The sequence below is a fragment of the Thalassophryne amazonica genome, chromosome 4 (genome assembly GCF_902500255.1).
Source record: "Thalassophryne amazonica chromosome 4, fThaAma1.1, whole genome shotgun sequence".
Lineage (NCBI taxonomy): Eukaryota > Metazoa > Chordata > Actinopteri > Batrachoidiformes > Batrachoididae > Thalassophryne > Thalassophryne amazonica.
The window spans coordinates 127,706,902-127,730,697 of record NC_047106.1 but is presented as its reverse complement, the minus strand read 5'-3'; the positions used below and the strand labels follow the sequence as shown (position 1 = coordinate 127,730,697).

General features: G+C 40.0%; 2 long non-coding RNA genes across 2 annotated transcripts in view; one reads left to right on the top strand and one right to left on the bottom strand.

Moving 5' to 3' along the window:
- Window positions 1-1,423: 1,423 nt before the first annotated feature.
- LOC117508711 overlaps window positions 1,424-23,796 on the bottom strand; it is a 23,668-nt gene continuing 1,295 nt past the window's right edge. The window contains exons 2-4 of the long non-coding RNA XR_004560171.1: window positions 13,172-13,183; window positions 9,966-9,969; window positions 1,424-1,434 (exon numbers count right to left, since the gene is read on the bottom strand). This is a non-coding gene — a long non-coding RNA (uncharacterized LOC117508711). The remainder of the gene's footprint in view (window positions 1,435-9,965; window positions 9,970-13,171; window positions 13,184-23,796) is intronic.
- Window positions 21,903-23,796, top strand: part of LOC117508712 — a 16,401-nt gene continuing 14,507 nt past the window's right edge. Inside the window, exon 1 of the long non-coding RNA XR_004560172.1 lies at window positions 21,903-22,058. This is a non-coding gene — a long non-coding RNA (uncharacterized LOC117508712). The remainder of the gene's footprint in view (window positions 22,059-23,796) is intronic.

Sequence of the window (23,796 nt, the reverse complement as noted above, 5' to 3'; positions counted from 1 at the left end):
CGTATGTCTTCAGTATGTGTTCAGGCAGTGATGCGGATCTCATCCGCAGCCAGGATTTTTGAGCTGCTCAAAAATCCTGGCCTACGGACATGCGTGCCTCTGGGACGTGTTCGGATGGTGGCCGACTCATACAGGAATGTTACACAGTTATTGCGGTTGTTTGGCGGATGTGGGCCACTTATGTGCGCATTCCATCCGCAAATCCTCCTAAACTCCAGTGGGACAGGGCCCTAAGGTTACACCAGGTTTGCAATGGTGATGAACAGGTTGATGGATGAAATCAGACGGGAGTCTTCATGGACTATGATGTTTGCAGATGACACTGATTTCTGGTGAGAGTTTGGAACAGGTCCAGACGAGCCTGAAGATGTGGAGACGCGCTCTGGAGAGGAGGGGAATGAAAGTCAGTCGGAGCAAGACATTAAATTGCACTACACCTGTCAAATCAGTCCTTATGTGCAATATGAGAACATCGTTTCAGTCATTGTTACATTCGCCACAATTTCGACATTTTTACAAGCTTGCTTTATTGAAATGAAATAAAGCTGAGCTCGAAGACTTTCAGTTTCAGTGAGGATAGCTACATCTGTATCTGGAAAAATGGTGCCAGAATTATGGTAGCTTTTATATATTTGGTTTTCTGTTGGCCTCAAGCTGACAAGTATTTTAACACAAACTATTTCCTCATTCTCTAAGGGATTTGAGGTCATCCACAGTCTCCATTAAGCCCAACAAGTTTGTGTAGGCTTACTGAACCATGGACATGAATGTTGTAGCAGTAATGGGCTTTTAGTAGTTAATGAAACTGTTCTTTATCTGAATGAGCTAATTTAATGAAATTCAACTCTACCAAGTTAATTAATTTAATGAATTGAACTCTGCCAAGAAGAGTGGTTAAATATTAAACCTGACGACTGCTGTCAGTAATGCACTTACTGTAAATCATGTCAGTTTTATAATACGAGTGAAGCAACGCGCAGTGGCACAAAGTTTACTCATAGTACAGGGATTCTCAAACAGGAAGTGCCAAATTTTGAGTCCACAGTGATATGGTAAATGTCAAATACTTCCTGGATCGACACTTCCTGGATTGACAGATGAGATCTCTTGGAATCTCGTGGGTCTCAGTGGCAAGTTCACGCTAAAACAGGAAGTGCCAAATTTTGAATTCACAGTGAAACAGGAAATGTCAAATGTTGAACACTTCCTGGCATGGGTGGAGCTAGAGCAGAGGTCAGGGTTGCACGGGACTCCCCTGAAATCTGCATGGACACAGATGATTGACATATCACGGCACCGCACGTCTGGTTGAAAAGAGCTGCATTTTTAAAATCAGTGAGTCATACTGACTGCTGGGTTCCTCCTGTCCAGTAGTTGGTGCTGTGTACCACAAAAAGTTCTAATCCACCTTAGTAGAAGAAGAAAAATGTTTGCCTCAGATTTGAACTGAACATGTCGTTTGAACCGTGGACTAATAATGACACCAAAGTTATATTGGTGAGTAAACTATCGTATGTTATGCAAGAAATGAGGTCCAGATTGTTAAAAGTGGCATTTCTCCTTTAATTCGGGTTGGCTTATATATGCGTGTGTCTCCAGTGATTTTTAAATGAGCAGGCAGCTGTTGACTAAATAACCTCTTAATTTTGCTCTCTGAGTGACACCAGGAAGATGCATTTCACTTAAAAATACACATGCCACGGAGTGTTTATCAACTGTACTCAAAAGTATTGAAACACTTGGTGTTTCACACTTTTTAATTTGTTTATGCTATTTCAAATACAAATAAATAAATAAATCTAAACTTATCTTCCTTAAATTCAAACTGAAGGTAAATGTCTACAACTTGATATAAATTAATTGAAAATATAAAATCCAGCTTCCTGGTGAAGTGGTGTTGAGGAGGATATTCTTAAAAAGAAGAGCTGAACATTCAGCTACAATTGGCGAGAAAATACATTTGAGATGAAATCCTAAATTTGATGTTTTGGTGAAAGAAATGTTTGTATTTCTTCATGATTCATGTAAATAAAGTTCAAGACACATTCAGTGACTTGGAAATGTTCATGTTTCCATCCCCTGACTTGTCTGAAAAAAACTGGCAATAAATTATTATTTACAGGTATTATCAATTTTAGAGATTTGTTTTCAGCCAGAGTTTGAGGAAGATCATTTTAGAAAATTTTATTCTTTATATTTTTTGTAAAAAGCCACAATCTCTGCCCACGGCAGATGAAGCCACAGATCGGACAACATTGTCGTAGAAAGCCACAAGCCGATGGTAAGTTCTACAACAATTATTCAATTTTAAATTATTGTTTGATGATATATACACAGATAATGAAGAGCTTCACTCAATCTCAGAAACATTGAACATATGTGTGAAATACCAAGTGGTCCAATAATTTTGGAGGGCACTATATCCTAACCTTGTGATGAGTGCAAAATGAGTGTGGTATTATTACTGTTTTGTTTAAGAATGTTTAATTTTCACTGTTGCTACACTTTGTGTCAAATTAATCATATCGTATATCATATTGATATGAAAATTCAGTAAGGTATATCTTCTATTATACATTCAAAATCTAAGGTAGAACTCTATTAGTGTTTACTAAGGTACACCGAAATATCTTTAGAAAAACAACAAAAAAGAAAGTAGAGCCACTTACAACCCCAATTCCAATGAAGTTGGGACATTGTGTAAAATGTAAATAAAAACAGAATACAATGACTTGCACATCCTCTTCAACCTATATTCAATTGAATACACCACAAACACAAGATATTTAATGTTCAAACTGATAAATGTTATTGTTTTTGTGCAAATATTTGCAACACATTTAAAAAAAGCTGGGACAGTGGTATGTTTACCACTGTGTTACATCACCTTTCCTTCTAACAACACTCAAGCATTTGGGAACTGAGGACAGTAATTGTTGAAGCTTTGTCGGTGGAATTCTTTCCCATTCTTTCTTGATGTACAACTTCAGTTGTTCAACAGTTCGGGGTCTCCGCTGTCATATTTTGCACTTCATAATGTGCCACACATTTTCAATGGAGGACAGGTCTGGACTGCAGGCAGGTCAGTCTAGTACCCGCACTCTTACTACGAAGCCACACTGTTGTAACACGTGCAGAATGTGGCTTGGCATTGTCTTGCTGAAATAAGCAGGGACGTCCCTCCAAAAGATGTTGCTTGGATGGCAGCATGTGTTGCTCCAAAACCTGGATGTACCTTTCAGCATTGATGGTGACATCACAGATGTGTATGTTGCCTATGCCATGGGCACTAACACACCCCCATACCATCACAGATGCTGGCTTTTGAACTTTGTGCTAGTAACAATCTGGATGGTCTTTTTCCTCTTTGGTCTGGAGGACACGACGTCCATGATTTCCAAAAACATTTTGAAATGTGGACTCATCAGACCACAGCACACTTTTCCACTTTGCATCTGTCCATTTCAAATGAGCTCGGCCCAGAGAAGGTGGCAGCATTTCTGGTAGTTGTTGCTGTATGGCTTTCGCTTTGCATGGTAGAGTTTTAACTTGCACTTGTAGATGTAGTGACGAACTGTGTTAACTGACAATGGTTTTCTGAAGTGTTCCTGAGCCCACACGGTAAGATCCTTTACACAATGATGTTGGTTTTTAATGCTGTGCCGCATGAGGGATCAAAGGTCACGGGCATTCAGTGTTGGTTTTCGGCCTTGCTGCTTACGTGTAGAAAGTTCTCCAGATTCTCTGAATCTTCTGATTATATTATGGACTGTAGATGATAGAATCCCTACATTCCTTGAAATATTGTTCTTAAATTGTTGGATATTTTTTCACGCAGTTGTTCACAAAGTGGTGATCCTCACCCCATCTTTGCTTGTGAATGGCTGGTCCTTTTGGGGATGCTCCTTTTATACCCAATCATGACACTCACAATTAGTGTCCTCAGTTCCTAAATGCTTATTGAGTGTTGTCAGAAGGAAAGGTGATGTAACACAGTGGTAAACATATTTATTTCAATTTAATTTCAATTTATTTTCATTTATATAGCGCCAAATCACAACAGAGTTGCCTCAAAGCGCTTCACACATGTAAGGTCTAACCTTACCAACCCTAAGAGCAACAGTGGTAAGGAAAAACTCCCTCTGAGGAAGAAACCTCAAGCAGACCAGACTCAAAGGGGTGACCCTCAGATTGGGCCATGCTACAAACATAAATTACAGAACAATTCACGGACAAATATAAAAGAAATGCTATTGGCGCACAGGACAGGAGGATTGCCAACACGAATACAACTCCCATCTCTGGATGGAGCTGCACCTTAAACAGAGAGAAAAAAACAGAATCAGGCATCAGAAAGACAAAATATACTGTATATTTTGCCAGCATTAAACAAGAAAAACAGAGAAATACTAAGGTGATCGCTGGCCACTAGCCCTTGAGGACGCAGCCCGCTCCAATTACTAATAAATTAATTAAAATGAATGAGGCCTGTCCACCAGCGTACACATTTAGTCACGTGTCTTGTGGTGTGAAGCAAGGCGGGGGTGTGGCTTTTATTTACAAATCTAGGTTTTCTTTATTAGCCGTTGGGGGTCACAGATATAATTCCTTTGAGCATCTGACTCTCTGTTATGCCCATGATGCTAAGTACTGTCAGGGTCATAAAACTGGAGCTCAGCTATGTTATTTTGTCACTGTTTATAGGCCCCCTGGCCCATATTCTTACTTCTTAGATGAATTTGGTGCATTCATTTCTAGTTTGTCAACTACTGCGGATAACATTTTGATTATTGGTGACTTTAACATTCATATAAATAAGACCTCTGATCCCCTTAGCAAATCATTTACGCAAATTGTGGATGCTTTAGGATTCCAGCAATGCATTCAGGACCTGACACACATTAGTGGAAATACCCTGGATCTGGTTCTTGCACATTGACATTTTGCCTCTCGCATGTATAGTCTCTGACCATTCACTTATCAGGTTTACATTTACGCTGCCATGTTTAGTGAAACAACAACCTTGTCTACAACTGCAGCGTCGTATGAAACCCTCAGCTATGACTGAACTTGAGGCCAGACTACCTGATATTTTAGCTTTGAATCTGGAGAATGCTAAATCAGTGGACAGTCTCGCGGATAGTCTAAATTTAACGCTTAAAACTACACTTGATAAGATTGCGTCTCCTCTTTTAAGGTCACGCCCTCCTAAGGCACAGTCACCTTGGTTCAATGATTATTTGCGTGACCTCAGGCAGAAGGCTAGAGGTTTGGAATGGAAATGGCGTTATTCCAAATTAGAGGTGTTCCGCCTTGTGTGGAGGGATGCTATTTTAGATTATAAGCATGCACTACTGGCCACGAAGCGGACCTATTACTCGGATTTGATCAGTAAATACAAACATAACTCAAAGTTTTTGTTTGATACGGGCAGCCACCTGTTAGTCGTTCTCCCTTTTCAGCACAGGATTTCTTGGATTATTTTGAGAAGAAAATAGAAGATATTAAGATGAGCATATCTCAGCACGCCTTGGCCAAGCCATTAAAACCTGCTATGGATGTGGGCGCTACCATTGAGGTGTTACCTAGATTGACAGAATTTAATAGTATTTCATTGGGCGTGCTGATGAAACTTGTGGCGTCTACAAAAAGCACAACCTGTTTATTTGATCCCATACCAACAAAATTGTTTAAGGAACTGTGGCCCACTCTTGGGCCGACTGTGCTGGAAATTATTAATCTGTCATTAACCTCTGGATCTGTTCCAAAATGTTTTAAATCAGCAGTGATTAAACCATTACTTAAGAAATCTAATCTTGACCCTAGTATTGACCCTAAAATTACAGGCCGATATCAAATCTATCATTCTGTTCCAAAAGTTTAGAAAAGGTGGTTTCACGGCAGCTCATAGACCACCACACTGAGAATGATCTTTTTGAGCCGCTGCAGTCTGCTTTTAGGAATTATCACTCCACAGAGACAGCGCTCACTACAGTTGTGAATGATCTGCGAGCAATGGACTCAGACACCACTATGGTTTTGGTGGTGTTAGATCTCAGTGCTGCGTTTGATATTTGATATTTTGCTCAATAGGTTGGAGAATTTTTTTGGGATTACTGGAAGGATTACCTTGCTGACATGAGATTTGGGGTTACACAGGGATCCGTTTTAGGCCCCTTGCTTTTCTTCCTGTATGTGGCACCCCTTGGGCGTATACTGCAGAGTTGTGTGACTTTCACTGTTATGCTGATGATACTCAGTTGTATATGCCGATAACTGCGGGAAATCTCACTCCCATAAAATTCCTGGAGGACTGTCTTCTATCAGTGAGAAGTTGGATGTCTAGTAACGTCCTACTTTTAAACTTTGATAAGACTGAAATGATGGTTCTTGGTCCAGCGAGACATTGGCATCAGTTTGACCAGCTGGCACTCAGCCTGGGTTCCTGTGTCATACATCATACGGACAAAATGAGGAACCTTGGGGTAATTTTTGATCCCACGTTGTCTTTTGACCTCCACATCAGGGATGTTACTAGGACTGTTTTTTTCCATCTGAGAAATATAGCGAGGATCTGCCCCATCCTGTCTATGGCTGATGCTGAGAACTTGATTCATGCTTTTGTTTCTTCTAGGCTAGATTATTGTAATGTTCTATTTTCAGGGTTACAACAGTCCAGCATTAGGGGTCTTCAGCTGGGTCAGAACGATGCCGCCAGACTTCTGACACATAGCAGAAGGTCTGAACATATCACACCCAGTTTGGCATCTTTGCACTGGCTCCCTGTCTCTGTGAGAGCAGATTTTAAGGTTATTGACTTATAAGGTTGTTCATGGACTGGCGCCAACTTATCTGGGTGATCTGGTGGAACTTTATGTGCTGGCCCGGGCTTTGCGGTCGCAGGATGCGGGACTTCTCTGTGTTCCCAGGGTCAAGAAGAAGTCAGTAGGTCAAAGAGCCTTTTCGTATGTCTGTGGACATTTTTAAGTCAAAACTCAAAACCTATTTTTATTCTCTTTCTCATGGCTAGTTTTTATTTTTATTTGTTTTATTCTTTTACTTCTGTTTTTATTTATGTATTTGAATTTTTTATTCATTTTTAATTATTTATTAAATTTTATGTTGACTTGTTTTATGTAAGGCGCCTTGAGATGGCTTTCGCTGTGATTTGGCACATTATAAACTAATTAAATTAAGGGATGCCAAAATGGGTGTAATGTGGTTGTACTTTCTGCTTCGTGTCAAAAGTCTGGCTGCAGCATTTTGAACCAACTGGAGACCCCTAATGCTAGACTCTGGTGAACAAGAAAATAGAATATTGCAGTAGTCCAATCTAGAAGAGATAAATGCATGGATCAGCGTCTCAGCATCAGCCATAGACAGGATGGGACGAATCTTCGCTATATTTCGCAGGTGGAAGAAAGCAGTCCTAGAAATATTTCTAATGTGGAGGCCAAAGGACAACAAAGGATCAAAAATTACCCCAAGGTTCCTCACTTTGTCAGTGTGATGTATGACACACGACCTGAGGCTGCGCGTTAACTGGTCAAATTGATGCCGAAGTCTCACGTGACACCACTTTTTCCAGAATTTTAGAAAAAAATGATAGATCTGATACCGACCGATAGTTTTTCAATACACTAGGGTCAAGATTAGGTTTCTAAGTAATGGTTTAATCACTGCAGATTTGAAACATTTAGTAACAGATCCAGAAATTCAAGAAAGATTAATCATTTCCAGCACAGTCGGCCCAAGAGTGGGCCACAGGTCCTTAAACAGTTTTGTTGGTATAGGATCAAATAAACAGGTTGTGCTTTTTGTTCACATTACGAGTTTTGTCAGCATGCCAAGTGAGATACTATCAAATTCTTTAAATCTAGGTAATACCTAGGTGGTGGCGCCCACCTCAATAGCAGGGTGTAGTGGCTGGGTTAAGGCATGCTGGGACATGTTTAACCTAATGTCTTCTATTTTCTTCCCAAAGTAATCCAGGAAATCTTGTGCTGTAAAAGGAGAGCGAACTACAGGTGGTTGTCCATGCATAACTGTTGCCACCGTGTCGAACAAGAACTCTCAGTTATGCTTGTTTTTGTTGATCAAATCAGAGTAGTAGGTCCGCCTTATAGCCAATAATGCATGCTTATAGTCGAAGATAGCATCACGCCACGCAAGGTGAAATACTTCTAATTTTGAACGACACCATTTCTGTTCTACACCTCTTGATTTATGCTTGAGGTCACGCAGATAATCACTGAACCAAGGTGACTGTGATTTGGGGAGCGTGGTTTTAACACAGGTGGTGCAATCATGTCGAGTGTTGGTTTGAGCACTGAGTTTAAACTATCCACAAGACTGTCTACTGATTGGGCATTTGCCAAATGTAAAGCTACGACATCAGGCAGTCTAGCTTCAAGTTCAGTCTTAGTTGAGGAGTTGATGCATCGCCATAATGATATATAAGGTTGTTGTTCCACTAAACATGGCAGCGAAACTGTAAACTTAAGTGAGTGATCAGACACCACTGATGTCAATATTCGTGACAGCAATACCACATGCGAGAACCCGATCCAGGGTATTTCCACTAATGTGCGTCGAATCCCAAATGCATTGCCGAAATACTAATGCATCCACAATTTCCATAAATCATTTTGCAGAGGGGATCAGAAGGCTTATTTATATGAATGTTTAAAGTCACCAATGATCAGAATGTTATCTACACTAGTTGACAAGTTAGAGATGAACACACCAAATTCATCTAAGAATTCAGAATATGGACCAGGAGGCCTATATACAGTGACAAAGTAATACAACTGATTTTTATTCTTCTGACCTTGGCAATGTGTAATATCCTGAGCAGAGCGGAGAATCAGATGCTCAAACAAGTTATATTTGTGACCCCCAAAAGCTAATAAGCTAAACCTAGATTTATAAATAAGCGCAACAACCCTGCCTTGCTTCGCATCACGAGGGACGTGACTAAATGTATATGCTGGCGGGCAGGCCTCATTTAAGGGAAGGACAGCTGTAGGTTTAAGCCAGGTTTCCCATTGCCCAATCATATCTAAGTGATGATCAATAATCAGATCATTGATCAACAATGATTTTGAGGACAGTGATCTTATGTTAATAAGACCCAGTCTAAGGACCTCAGTGGGGTTGACAGTTGAACTGTTTGGGTTTAGGGGTGGTTCCAGAGTAGCATATATAAGATGCTTAGAAGTAGGTTTAGGTTTGAGACATTCCATGCGCGTTGTAGGTAGCAGACACAAAATCTTTGGTATTGCTGGAACAACCACTGGGCCATCCTCAATTTCAACATTATCCAATATAGTAATGGGTATTACGTTTGGAAAGCATATCCCTCTATGATTTTTATGGGCACGACTACGGAAGCAGGCCACAGTCTCAACTTGTTGAAATTCCCTCCCTGGCAAATAAACTGCACTATCACCATAGTGGATTTTCTGCACTAAATTCCCCGCTAAGCTAATGGATTCCACACCCACATTTGTCATAAGCCTTGCAGGGTCTCTAATCACCTGCTCCGTGGCCTGCTGTACATTCCTAATGTTACCCTCCCTGTAGAGCTCTATCTATACTCAACAAAAATATAAACGCAACACTTTTGGTTTTGCTCCCATTTTGTATGAGATGAACTCAAAGATCTAAAACTTTTTCTACATACACAATATCACCATTTCCCTCAAATACTGTTCACAAACCAGTCTAAATCTGTGATAGTGAGCAGTTCTCCTTTGCTGAGATAATCCATCCCACCTCACAGGTGTGCCATACCAAGATGCTGATTAGTGCACAGGTGTGCCTTAGACTGCCCACAATAAAAGGCCACTCTGAAAGGTGCAGTTTTGTTTTATTGGGGGGGATACCAGTCAGTATCTGGTGTGACCACCATTTGCCTCATGCAGTGCAACACATCTCCTTCGCATCATCCGTGAAGAGAACACCTCTCTAACGTGCCAAACGCCAGCGAATGTGAGCATTTGACCACTCAAGTCGGTTACGACGACGAACTGGAGTCAGGTCGAGATCCCGATGAGGACGACGAGCATGCAGATGAGCTTCCCTGAGACAGTTTCTGACAGTTTGTGCAGAAATTCTTTGGTTATGCAAACTGATTGTTCCAGCAGCTGTCCGAGTGGCTGGTCTCAGACGATCTTGGAGGTGAACATGCTGGATGTGGAGGTCCTGGGCTGGTGTGGTTACACGTGGTCTGCGGTTGTGAGGCTGGTTGGATGTACTGCCAAATTCTCTGAAACGCCTTTGGAGACGGCTTATGGTAGAGAAATGAACATTCAATACACAAGCAACAGCTCTGGTTGACATTCCTGCTGTCAGCATGCCAATTGCACGCTCCCTCAAATCTTGCGACATCTGTGGCATTGTGCTGTGTGATAAAACTGCACCTTTCAGAGTGGCCTTTTATTGTGGGCAGTCTAAGGCACACCTGTGCACTAATCATGGTGTCTAATCAGCATCTTGGTATGGCACACCTGTGAGGTGGGATGGATTATCTCAGCAAAGGAGAAGTGCTCACTATCACAGATTTAGACTGGTTTGTGAACAGTATTTGAGGGAAATGGTGATATTGTGTATGTAGAAAAAGTTTTAGATCTTTGAGTTCATCTCATACAAAATGGGAGCAAAACCAAAAGTGTTGCGTTTATATTTTTGTTGAGTATATGTTCACAGACAAGATGGCGGCGCCTTCCCCAGTAGGGTGGAGGCCGTCCGGAATCAGCAAGCCACGGCAGCCCCAGAATGAAGGCCAGTTATCAATAAAGCTAAAGCCTTGCTGTCTACAAAACTGCGCCAGCCACCTATTTAACGATGTCAGCCTGCTAAACGCCTCATCAGTACCCCGGGAGGGGACCAGAGACTGTTAATCAATGCTGACACATCTTTCTGGCAAGGTCACAAGTCCTCTCTATGTCCATTTTTGTGACCTCTGAGTGCTTCATCGTGATATCATTGGTGCCAACGTGAATAACTATGTGACTATATCTCATGTCATGTTCCTTCATCTGTCTTCGCTTCTGCAGCGTCAGCACCCTAAGATGAGATGCAATGTCTGGAGCTCTGGCCCCAGGAGTACATTTAACGTCAGCCGGCGTCTGTAACCTGACTTTGCGGGTGATAGAATACCCTATCACTAAAGTCCGGTGTTTCGGCCTGGAGACAGGAGTGGAAGTCACGTGTGGGCTCAGAGAATTCACATCAGGCAAATCCAAGGGGGAGAACCCATTCACAGTTCGCACTGGCGAGTGTGATCGGGGTGCCACAACCGGGCACCAAGCCCTACGGGGCTTCCTTCGCCTAGCCACAGTCCAAAAGCCGTCCTCCACAGCCGGCATTTCTAAGCTAATGCTAATGGGCTCGCTAGCCGGCCCATCACTAACCTCATCTGGAGTGCCCGTAACATCTAACTCCACTGCGCAAAGAAGCTGCTCTAACTTACGGACACGGCTCTCTAAGAGAGCCACCCTATCTCCCAACATCACGCAGGATTTACGGAGGGTGTAAAGTAGGATTTGTAGTGTACTTTTACACTAAGAAATTCAAGAATGTAGCCAAGCAAACACGAGCTAACCAATAATGGATAAGCTAACCACTGCTAAGGCTCACACAGGCGCAAATAAATTAAAATTCACAGCAGTTACACTGAAAAACTAACAGAAGTATTAAACAGGTAAAAAAGCAGCAGCTATAAAATACACTAAACAGTTAATTAACTAACAGAAGTATGAAAAAATGAAATGAAAAAATGATGATGGGGGTCCGAAATAGCTAACACAAGCTAACCACTAGTAAAAATGCTAGCCGCTCCTAAGATTTTACACAGGAGTAAAATAATTACTTAAAATTCACAGCAGTTCGACTGAAAAACGAACAGAAGTATTAAACGGGTAAAAAAGAAGCAGCTATAAAAAGTAACAACAGGGGTGAGGGGAGGAGACGACCTAGCTAGCGAATGCTAACTGCTAGCGATTCACAACAGGACTGTCGTTAAATAACGTTCAGAGTAGATACAATTAATAACCAGAAGAGTGCTAAACAGAAATAAAAGAAGCGTATACAACCGTGTGAAGTTCAGAGTAGCATCACAGCAACAAACAATCCATCAGAAGCAAGTTGCCAGATCTGTGATTCGATCCTAAGCAGAAGCCAAGGTTAAACATACCACTGTCTCAGTGTTTTTGAAACGTGTTGTAGGCATCCATTTCAAAATAAGCAAATATTTGCACAAAAACAATAAAGTTTATCAGTTTGAACATTAAATACCTTTTCTTTGTGGTGTATTCAATTGAATATAGGTTGAAGAGGATTTGCAAATCATTGTATTCTGTTTTTATTTACATTTTACACAATGTCCCAACTTCATTGGAATTGGGGTTGTAAGTGTCTGGTCTTGAGAACCAGGGATGGTAGGTTGAAAAGCTTTTTTGTCCCATGGGAATTCTCCCTACCCACCTATGCTGCTCAATAATATGGACAGCATGTATATAAGTGCCATTTACATAACAATGTATATGACAATGTTCTCCACTCAGATTGCAATAGCCAATCACAGATTAGTCTTTCTGTCCATCATTTACCTGTATTTTGGCAGGACCAATAGCGTTAGAGCTTACTACCAACAGCTAGCCAATCAGAGAGTGGCATGCGAAGGTCAGGAACTAGCTGACAGACGGTTGAAAAAATGGCAACAAACATGTCAACAATAGCAGAAAATCATCTGCCAGCGAGGTTTGTTGAGTTCACAGAGGAGGAACTGGTGGAAATACTGAACTCCAAGGATGCCAAAAACACTAAGAAGGTAGACAAGCACGCAACTGATGTTTTAGAAGCATTCGTCGCATCAGAATCAATCATATGCTGTTCACAACAAAATTAATTGATCTAATTTTTTAGCGGCTGCGCCTCGTCCAATGTAACTTTTATTCATCCAATATTTCTCTATGTTGGACTCCTTACCATCCATTATTTGTATAATATTGATATACGATAAGGTCCAACAAGGTCAACGTCTATTGGATTCTATGACATGTCACCCCATAACTTGATAACTAAGCATAGCAGTATGTGCAATGCATTCCATTTTAAAAATCCTATTAACCAATAATTTGCACAACCTGAAATTGACCTTTGTCACCATTTTTTTTTTCTTTTTTTACCCCATAATGTACATAGATATTCCAGTCTTGAATATCTTGATCCCTGTGTAATTCTTCAGTGACCCCTGCCCAGCGGCTGCCATACATTTTTCTATTGGAAATAGTACACTGAGGCTGCATCATAAGCATTGTTTTGCCATCTTAAGTGGTACTGAAAATCTGCTTGGCCCATGCACTATGATTGTTACAATGCAGTTTAAAGTTGCCTTGTTACATTCTTATTATGACATGATTGCATGAAAATATTGCCCACTCACCACCAATAGGTATGGGACGACATTCATTTCTACTACAGGGGACACAAAGCCTTCAGGCCAATATTGCATTTTTTTAAATTTAAAATTAGGTGGTTGTTCTCGGAACAGGAAGCAGACAGCAGTGGAATGCCATCTGTCACAGTCACTGTGAGGAGCTCTGTAGTGTGTGGAAACACATCAGCTTTCCTAAATCCAGTGAAGAAGACATCCCCGCGAACACTGTTGCGTGTCACCATTGGCGGTTCCATACTAAGCATCCCCCTCCTCTCAAAAATGCCCCACAAAATTTTGCACAAAGCTATTTTTATTATTTTATTGTTATTTTTAATATTTTATAAGTGCCCCTGAAATTGCAATTGAAATAGACATCAAAATTCCTCAGGCTACAATATACAGTGGGGTAAAAAAGTATTTAGTCAGTCCCGATTGTACAAGTTCTCCTACTCAGAAAGATCAGAGAAGTCTGTAATTTTCATCACAGGTACACTTCAACTATGAGAGACAAAATGAGAAAACAAAATCCAGAAAATGACATTGTAGGATTTTTAAAGAATTTATTTGTAAATTATGGTGGAAGATAAGGATTTGGTCAACCACAAACAAGCAAGATTTTTGGCTCTTACAGACCTGTAACTTTTTCTTTAAAAAGCTCTTCTGTCCTCCAGATGTTACCTGTATTATGGCATCTGTTGGAACTCGTTATCTGTATAAAAGGCACCTATCCACAGCCTCAAACAGTCAGACTCCAAACTCAACCATGGCCAAGACCAAAGAGCTGTCGAAGGACACCAGGAAGAAAATTGTAGATGTGCACCAGGCTGGGAAGAGTGAATCTACAATAGTCAAGCAGGTTGGTGTGAATAAATCAACTGTGGGAACAATTGTAAGAAAATGGAAGACATACAAGACCATTGATAATCTCCCTTGATCTAGGGCTCCATGCAAGATGTCATCCCATGGGGTCAAAATGATCATGAGAACGGTGAACAAAAATCCCAGAACTACACGGAGGGACCTGATGAATGACCTGCAGAGAGCTGGGACCAAAGTAACAAAGGCTACACACAGAGATGGACTCAAATCCTTCTCAGGCAATGAAAGAGTGGTGCCATAAAAAGCACTTCAAGGTCCTGGAGTGGCTAGCCAGTCTCCAGACCTCAACCAATAGAAAATTTGTTGAGGGAGTTGAAAGTCCATGTTGCGCAGCGACAGCCCCAAAACATCACTGCTCTAGAGGAGATGTGCATGGAAGAATGGGCCAAAATACCAGCTACATTGTGTGCAAACCTGGTGAAGACTTACAGGAAATGTTTGACCTCTGTCATTGCCAACAAAGATTATGTTACAAAGTGTTGAGTTGAACTTTTATTATTGACCAAATACTTATTTTCCACAATAATTTAAAATTAATTTGTTAAAAATCCTACAATGTGATTTCCTGGATTTTTTTTTTTTTTTCTCATTTTGTCTCTCATAGTTGAAGTGTACCTATGATGAAAATTACAGACCTCTCTCATCTTTGTAAGTAGGAGAACTTGCACAATCAGGGACAGAACTAAGTACTTTTTACCCCACTGCAACTCTTATACAAAACATCCATGAATTGCAAATTTGAATAAACACGCTCTTACATGCTAAATGTCTGTCACTAGATACTTTATTATTCTGTCTTTCAGGGGGGGAACAATTAGCTCTTTTATTAAGGTGCATATTTTTCTCAACATTTAGCTAAATATTTACCTTGATGTTTGTAAACATTAGACTAAATTTGTCAATATTTAGCATTAACTAATCTGCTAAATTTTTAGGTTTGACAGAAATTTGATAATGTAATATTTGGCTTTTTTCGCCCTAATTTTTGGTCTTCATCTGTGGATCAAAAGAAAATCTAAACTGAAATGTTACCAGCATTCCCATGCCAATGAAATCAAACGTGATTCTTTTTCTTTCAATTTCAATTTATTTTCATTTATATAGCGCCAAGGTTAGGGTTAGGTGTAGCCGCCATGGCCTTGATTCGCCCTAATTAAATAAAGTACATTAATGCTGTCTCAACAACAACCTGAGTTTTCAACTGGAGACAGATGCTTTCCACTCTCAGTTGAGAAATTCCTAAGTCATCTGGAGATCTTCAGATAAGTTTGGAGATGTCCCCCAATGGTCCAACACTGCTTTGCAGAGGAAAAACAAAGCTGTAATTCAAAGTTCTTCAAAGGGATGCCCTCACCTTTTATCGGTTAAACCCCGGTCATTATGAATTACATGACATTATAACTGCTTCACATCAGAATCTGAGCTTCTCCAGGCCAGGAGAACCCAAACTTTATGATCAGACTAAGGCAGGAACCTCTCAAGACTGCAAAAATTCCCCCACGACAAGATGGGGCCATAAATCTTTGAGTCTCCACAACCAGCTACTTTCTTTGTTCTAAGTGAAGAAAGACATTCTTTTAAAATAATAGAATTACGACAGTATTCTTTTATTTTATATAAGAAAAAGACTTTGTTTGTATCAGTGTTGTACAAAGTACCGGAAAATCACACTTAAGTACAGATACCCATTAAAAAAAATGACTTTGATAGAAGTTCAAGTCACCGATTGAAATGCTACTCAAGTAAAAGTCTTAAAGTATCTAGTATTTATTGTACTTAAGTATGACAAGTAATGTACAACTAAATGTACTCAGGTATTGAAAGTAAAGTACAAGTAAGTGTTAATCATCAAAAATGGACTGTTTTTTTTTTTAATAAAAGTTTATCTAGGCTTGTAAATGACTGGTAGTATTAGTCAAAATACTGAAAATTGTGCACATCACACCAAAACACTTCAGAAATAAGGTTTCAAAACCTAAACGAGAGTAGGCTACTCAGTAGGTGTTCACAGGAAACATTTATTTCTATATGTACTTATTTATTTTCATTGTTACATGGTTTTATCTTTTCTGTTGTGTTTTGTTTCATTATGTTCTTTTATTAGTCTATTATTATTGACTATTATTGTCTATTATGTAGACTATTGTTGTTGCTATAATATATGAATAAAAATAAATTTAAAAAAATTACAGTTTGACTCTTTTATGACAACGAACACAAATCAACACAAACGTGCTGATGCAAACAGCTTAATGCTACCTTTAACATTGAAAACGCCATAGACATGCTAACGTGTTAGCATCGGTCCCGTTTTTAAGTTATAATATACATCTATCAACTGTTTCAGAACATCATAACAGGTCGGATTAACATAAAAAATATTAATTACTCACATACATATGCTCTTCAGGGTTTTAGCAGGAAAAAATTAGGATAAAGCGAAATAAAATCCACGAATCACTGCTTCAATTGGTTCAAGGTTCAAAGCAAAGCCGCGCTGCAGAAAAGTTGATTACAGACCCGCTGCAGGTCTGTAATCGATGTAGGGAAATTAGCAATTTCCTGACAAACACCCCACAAGTGCGCAACTGCAAAAAAGCCTATCGGACATGCCTCATGAAAAATCGGCCTGAGTTCGTTGCAGTCACTAGTAATCAGTGGTGTCTCTGGGTGAAAACACGAGTTTTATCGTGTGTGTGTTTTTGTAATGAGTAACGGCATGGCACATAGAAAATGTATCGGAGTAGAAGTATGCAATTAATGTTGGAAATGTAGTGAAGTAAAAGTGAAAGTAAGCTGAATTAAAAAAACTCAAGTAAAGTACAAAGTCTCCCAAAATGTACTTAAGTACAGTAGTGAAGTATTTTTACTTCGTTACTATACAACTTTGTATTGATTATTCAAACAAAATGCTGTGCATGTAATCATTCCAGTTTAGTGACATGTTCTCATTTTAACTGATGTGTGTGTGTGAGACCTTTCTGCATTATCTAAAATGTTGAGATTGAAGTATTCTGTTTTAACCCAGAGGATGTGTTTAACTGACGATGAATAATGTGTCTATTTGAGTGTCTTAGAATAATAGCATTTCAAATTAATTGTGTTTAAATAGTTGAATCATTTGAGCCTGCTCTGAGGACATGAAGTTTTCTGTAAAGTTACACACCCTAAATGGATGGAGTTTGGTGACGTCAGTCCCCCTTTAAGAAGTTAGGACAGAGCCTCGTTCGGCTCCTTCTCTCTTCTGCCTTCTCTTCTCCGCGCGCTCTCTGCTGCTCCTCTTTTTTTTCTTTGTAACACTTCATTTTTATTTTTGGGCCAAGGCCCATTGCTAAGCTAAGCTAAACCACGTGGCATTCATTCATTCATTCTTTACTTTGACAAGTTAAGCCTGACGCTTTAAGGTGCATCAAGTCTTTTCCTTTTTATTATAATTTTTCAACACTCAAAGTTTTACTTTTTTCTAAATTCACAGAGACTTTTAATTTATTGGCCAACCACCAGTAGAGGCTTGCTTGCCTCTACTGGTGGTTGGCTCTCACTGCGGTATTGTATCACTTCCTGTTCCGGAGCACAGCGGTGTTTTTCTGTATCTGTTAGCTGTTTAATCTGCACAGTTAGATTGATCTAGTTATCTAGATTACGATTTGTTTCCCAGTGTAATCTTCACGTGCCTTAACTAAAGCACTCCTTCTGCTGAATCACCTCTAAATTATTTACACATTATTCACTTTGCATGTTTTTAGGAATCTGCTAGCTTAGCGCAGCTACTAGCTCTTAGCCGATTTAGCATGGCGGCTTCTCCTGTCTCTCCCGCACTTTTCTGCTCTGGGTGTGAAATGTTTAGTTATTCCTCGGCCTCCTTTAGCAGTAACGGTACTTGTAATAAGTGTAGCTTATTCATAGCTTTGGAGGCCAGGCTGGGCGAATTGGAGACTCGGCTCCGCACCGTGGAAAATTCTACAGCTAGCCAGGCCCCTGTAGTCGGTGCGGACCAAGGTAGCTTAGCCGCCGTTAGTTCCCCTCTGGCAGATCCCGAGCAGCCGGGAAAGCAGGCCGACTGGGTGACTGTGAGGAGGAAGCGTAGTCCTAAACAGAAGCCCCGTGTACACCGCCAACCCGTTCACATTTCTAACCGTTTTTCCCCACTCGACGACACACCCGCCGAGGAACAAACTCTGGTTATTGGCGACTCTGTTTTGAGAAATGTGAAGTTAGCGACACCAGCAACCATAGTCAATTGTCTTCCGGGGGCCAGAGCAGGCGACATTGAGGGAAATTTGAAACTGCTGGCTAAGGCTAAGCGTAAATTTGGTAAGACTGTAATTCACGTCGGCAGTAATGACACCCGGTTACGCCAATCGGAGGTCACTAAAATTAACATTAAATCGGTGTATAACTTTGCAAAAACAACGTCGGACTCTGTAGTTTTCTCTGGGCCCCTCCCCAATCGGACCGGGAGTGACATGTTTAGCCGCATGTTCTCCTTGAATTGCTGGCTGTCTGAGTGGTGTCCAAAAAATGAGGTGGGCTTCATAGATAATTGGCAAAGCTTCTGGGGAAAACCTGGTCTTGTTAAACCATTACTTAAAAAGCCATCACTTGACCCAGCTATCTTAGCTAATTATAGGCCAATCTCCAACCTTCCTCTTCTCTCAAAAATTCTTGAAAGGGTAGTTGTAAAACAGCTAACTGATCATCTGCAGAGGAATGGTCTATTTGAAGAGTTTCAGTCAGGTTTTAGAATTCATCATAGTACAGAAACAGCATTAGTGAAGGTTACAAATGATCTTCTTATGGCCTCGGACAGTGGACTCATCTCTGTGCTTGTTCTGTTAGACCTCAGTGCTGCTTTTGATACTGTTGACCATAAAATTTTATTACAGAGATTAGAGCATGCCATAGGTATTAAAGGCACTGCGCTGCGGTGGTTTGAATCATATTTGTCTAATAGATTACAATTTGTTCATGTAAATGGGGAATCTTCTTCACAGACTAAAGTTAATTATGGAGTTCCACAAGGTTCTGTGCTAGGACCAATTTTATTCACTTTATACATGCTTCCCTTAGGCAGTATTATTAGACGGTATTGCTTAAATTTTCATTGTTACGCAGATGATACCCAGCTTTATCTATTCATGAAGCCAGAGGACACACACCAATTAGCTAAACTGCAGGATTGTCTTACAGACATAAAGACATGGATGACCTCTAATTCCCTGCTTTTAAACTCAGATAAAACTGAAGTTCTTGTACTTGGCCCCACAAATCTTAGAAACATGGTGTCTAACCAGATCCTTACTCTGGATGGCATTACCCTGACCTCTAGTAATACTGTGAGAAATCTTGGAATTATTTTTGATCAGGATATGTCATTCAAAGCGCATATTAAACAAATATGTAGGACTGCTTTTTTGCATTTACGCAATATCTCTAAAATTAGAAAGGTCTTGTCTCAGAGTGATGCTGAAAAACTAATTCATGCATTTATTTCCTCTAGGCTGGACTATTGTAATTCATTATTATCAGGTTGTCCTAAAAGTTCCCTAAAAAGCCTTCAGTTAATTCAAAATGCTGCAGCTAGAGTACTAACTGGGACTAGAAGGAGAGAGCATATCTCACCCATATTGGCCTCTCTTCATTGGCTTCCTGTTAATTCTAGAATAGAATTTAAAATTCTTCTTCTTACTTATAAGGTTTTGAATAATCAGGTCCCATCTTATCTTAGGGACCTCGTAGTACCATATCACCCCAATAGAGCACTTCGCTCTCAGACTGCAGGCTTACTTGTAGTTCCTAGGGTTTGTAAGAGTAGAATGGGAGGCAGAGCCTTCAGCTTTCAGGCTCCTCTCCTGTGGAACCAGCTCCCAATTCAGATCAGGGAGACAGACACCCTCTCTACTTTTAAGATTAGGCTTAAAACTTTCCTTTTTGCTAAAGCTTATAGTTAGGGCTGGATCAGGTGACCCTGAACCATCCCTTAGTTATGCTGCTATAGACGTAGACTGCTGGGGGGTTCCCATGATGCACTGTTTCTTTCTCTTTTTGCTCTGTATGCACCACTCTGCTTTTAATCATTAGTGATCAATCTCTGCTCCCCTCCACAGCATGTCTTTTTCCTGGTTCTCTCCCTCAGCCCCAACCAGTCCCAGCAGAAGACTGCCCCTCCCTGAGCCTGGTTCTGCTGGAGGTTTCTTCCTGTTAAAAGGGAGTTTTTCCTTCCCACTGTAGCCAAGTGCTTGCTCACAGGGGGTCGTTTTGACCGTTGGGGTTTTACATAATTATTGTATGGCCTTGCCTTACAATATAAAGCGCCTTGGGGCAACTGTTTGTTGTGATTTGGCGCTATATTAAAAAAAATTGATTGATTGAATTTGGCTCCAACAACTTTTTTAAGCTACCAGACACCATTTTCAACAAACACCTTCTACCTCTGGGTTCCTGTAAGCTGACAACAGAGCTGATTTCAAACCAGCAGCTAACCTGTCGGTAAAGCCAGCCGACACAAGCCCTGGGATCACTCGGGGACACCTCTGAGTTAACCCCTCCGACCCAGGTGAGCTCACACTGCCCAGAGCATGGACATCCACGACGGACGAAACAACTGTTCAACAGCAGCTAAGTGATCCAGGAAAAGGGTTTGTTGTCTATGGATACAAAGAGGCTAATTTTAATCCTTTGGCTCCTTTTTAAACATATTTATGCTTGTTTAATATTTTTATTCATAATTGGCTTCAAAATTCATCAGTAGATTCCAATCAGATTTATTTACTTTAAGTTTTAAGCTTCATCTCTTTCTTCCAATGTCTCATGACTAAGTAAATTGTTTCCATGAATGAACTTATTTTTAATCACTGTGCATAAAATGCCAGTAAAATGTTAATTTCTTGTATAAATTGTAAATAAATTGTAAATATTTCTGCTGTGGTTTATTTCGTGTTCAGAAGGAAATGCTTGGTCAACCGTATCATGAGAATTCATGATTTTCAGATCAGAGATTGATTAAATTAAATCAAAACAAATTAATTCATTTGAGACTGATAAATTAATGTTTAAATAATAGTACCTATGCTATAAAAAAAATAATAGGTGGTGCCCCGAGTAATAATTAAATAATAAGTATTTAAACCCTAAATTATTTTGGTGACCCGTTGCATTGAGCCTAGTTCAATCTAATTCAATTTGGGAGTTTAACTACTCATTCACTATAAATTGCTACATATTAATGGCTCCCCGGTGTGGAGGCATAAAGATTATGCCATAAATAAATGTATAGGTCTAACCTTACCAAGAATTTCCCAAAATTTCCTGTAAATTGTGTTGGTAGCATTGCCCAAGCAGAGGGTCACCTTTTGATTCTTTTTCTCCATCAAATAATCCAGTTAATTATGAAGATAAGCCTCATTTTAGATTTCATTAATTATTATTGTTATTATTATTTTGTCAGTGTACATGACAATGAAAAGAGTGTTTCCAGCTGCTGGAAAATAATTGTAAAAATTGGATAACGCACTCTCGCAGGCACACAAAAAAAGTCAGATTCAAATCAGTTCAGCAAGAAATGTGAACGGAGCTCCTGTTCTCTCTGGTGAGATTCAAACCTGTTGTTCTACCCTTTCTGTCCTCTGTCAAACACCTTTTATTTCATAAACTAGATGCCTGCCTCATTCGCTGGATGAATCCACAGAGAAATGTGGCACAGAGTTCTGGTTGTGCTGCACCCTAAGTGGACTTTGTCAGACAGGAGACATTGTGGAGGCGCAACAGTGCTCCATCCAGAGCCTCCTGCATAATCTGTCCCCCACTTAAGCAGGAGACAACCACCAAACTTCTGTCACTGCTTCTGTTCTGTGCACATCCATTACAAAGTGATAACTGCAATTTTTTTTAAGTACTTGTGCCGCCCCATATGTGTCATGAAAAAAAATGCGCCCCGGGTGACTGCCCAGTTCGCCCGTACCAAAAACCTTGTCTGCGTGTCACAGTCAAGTCAATGCACCAGAGCGATTTTGTTACATTTTATTTATCTTCAAGCTTCTTTAAATTGTGGACAGCTCCCACAGTTCTGCAAACCAATTATGGCTGTGATCATTCTGAAAGGAGACAAGTCCTTAGCCAGCAATTATATACCTGTAAGTCTGGCCTATGTCCCCTTTAGGTTATGGAATCACTGTTTAGAGATGTTTAGAGATGAAGGTTTGTTTTGTGGTTGTGTGTGTGTGTGTGTCTCGTCTTTACCTCTGGGTATTTAACGCCACATATAACAGAATACTTACAGAGGAATCCTTCAAACGGCTAGGCAAGCACCAAATTCAGCACAAACACTCAGACATTACTCTTTTGAAAAAACTGACTGGCCACTCGAATTTTCAATAGGAGGCCAGGTAGGAATCAATGAAGAATTACAGAGGGGTCAAAATTTAAAAATGCTGCCAAGAAAAAAAACACAAGAAAAAAAAAGCTATTTAGTGACAAACAGTATGGGTTCATTTCAGGCAGATCAATAATAGTACAAGTATTATAATCCATTGAAATTTGGACAAGGCTACTCAATGAAGGCTATTCTTTACTCATCGCATACATAGAATTTATGAAAACATTTGATAAATTACCCCATAGTAGGCTTATAGGAAAAGTCTGAAACTATGGAAATATGGAAAAATTAATAGATAGAATCCTTCCTCTCAGAAAGAGCTTAAGTCAGAGTACATGGTACCACAACAGGATACTATCTAGCAACAAGTGACATATCTCAGGGATCAGTGTTAGAGCCGTTGCCATTTGTTTTATTCAAGAATTATCTGCCTGAAGTTTTATTATCAGAAATTCTATTATATACACAAAAATATCTCAGAAAACATTAACGAATGAAGATGTAAGGAGGTTTCAAGAGAACATAAAAAGTTTATATGCCTGGTCAGAAAGATTTTTGCTCCAATTTTACTCAAGTAAATGCAAAGTAAAGAAAATATGAAAAGCATCACAAAAATGTATTTATTATTTCCCAAATTGTTCGACACCAATGGAAACTGTGTCAAAAGAAAATACTCTCAAAATGTCATTATAGATTAGGGACCTTTGAGAGCATAGTAAGTAAGTCAATTCGGCTGCTCCCTTGTTTGCACTCGGGGTCGCCACAGCAAATCCAAGGTGGATCTGCATGTTGAATTGGCACAAGTTTTACGCCAGACGCCCTTCCTGACGCAACTCCACATTACATGGAGAAATGCGGCAGGGGTGGGATTTGAACCCAGAACCTTCTGAACTGACACCAAGCACATTAACCACTTGGCCACCACCCCTGCATAGGGACCTTTGAGAGCATATTTTTTCGAAAGTCAGCAAACTTAAGCAAATTATAGGTTTTATTTGGCATACTTTATGTTTGACAAAGAAAAGTTCCTTCTTTTCTTCTTAACTATAGTAAGACCAGCACTTGAGTATGACTTGTTAGTTTGGACCAAATTATACAA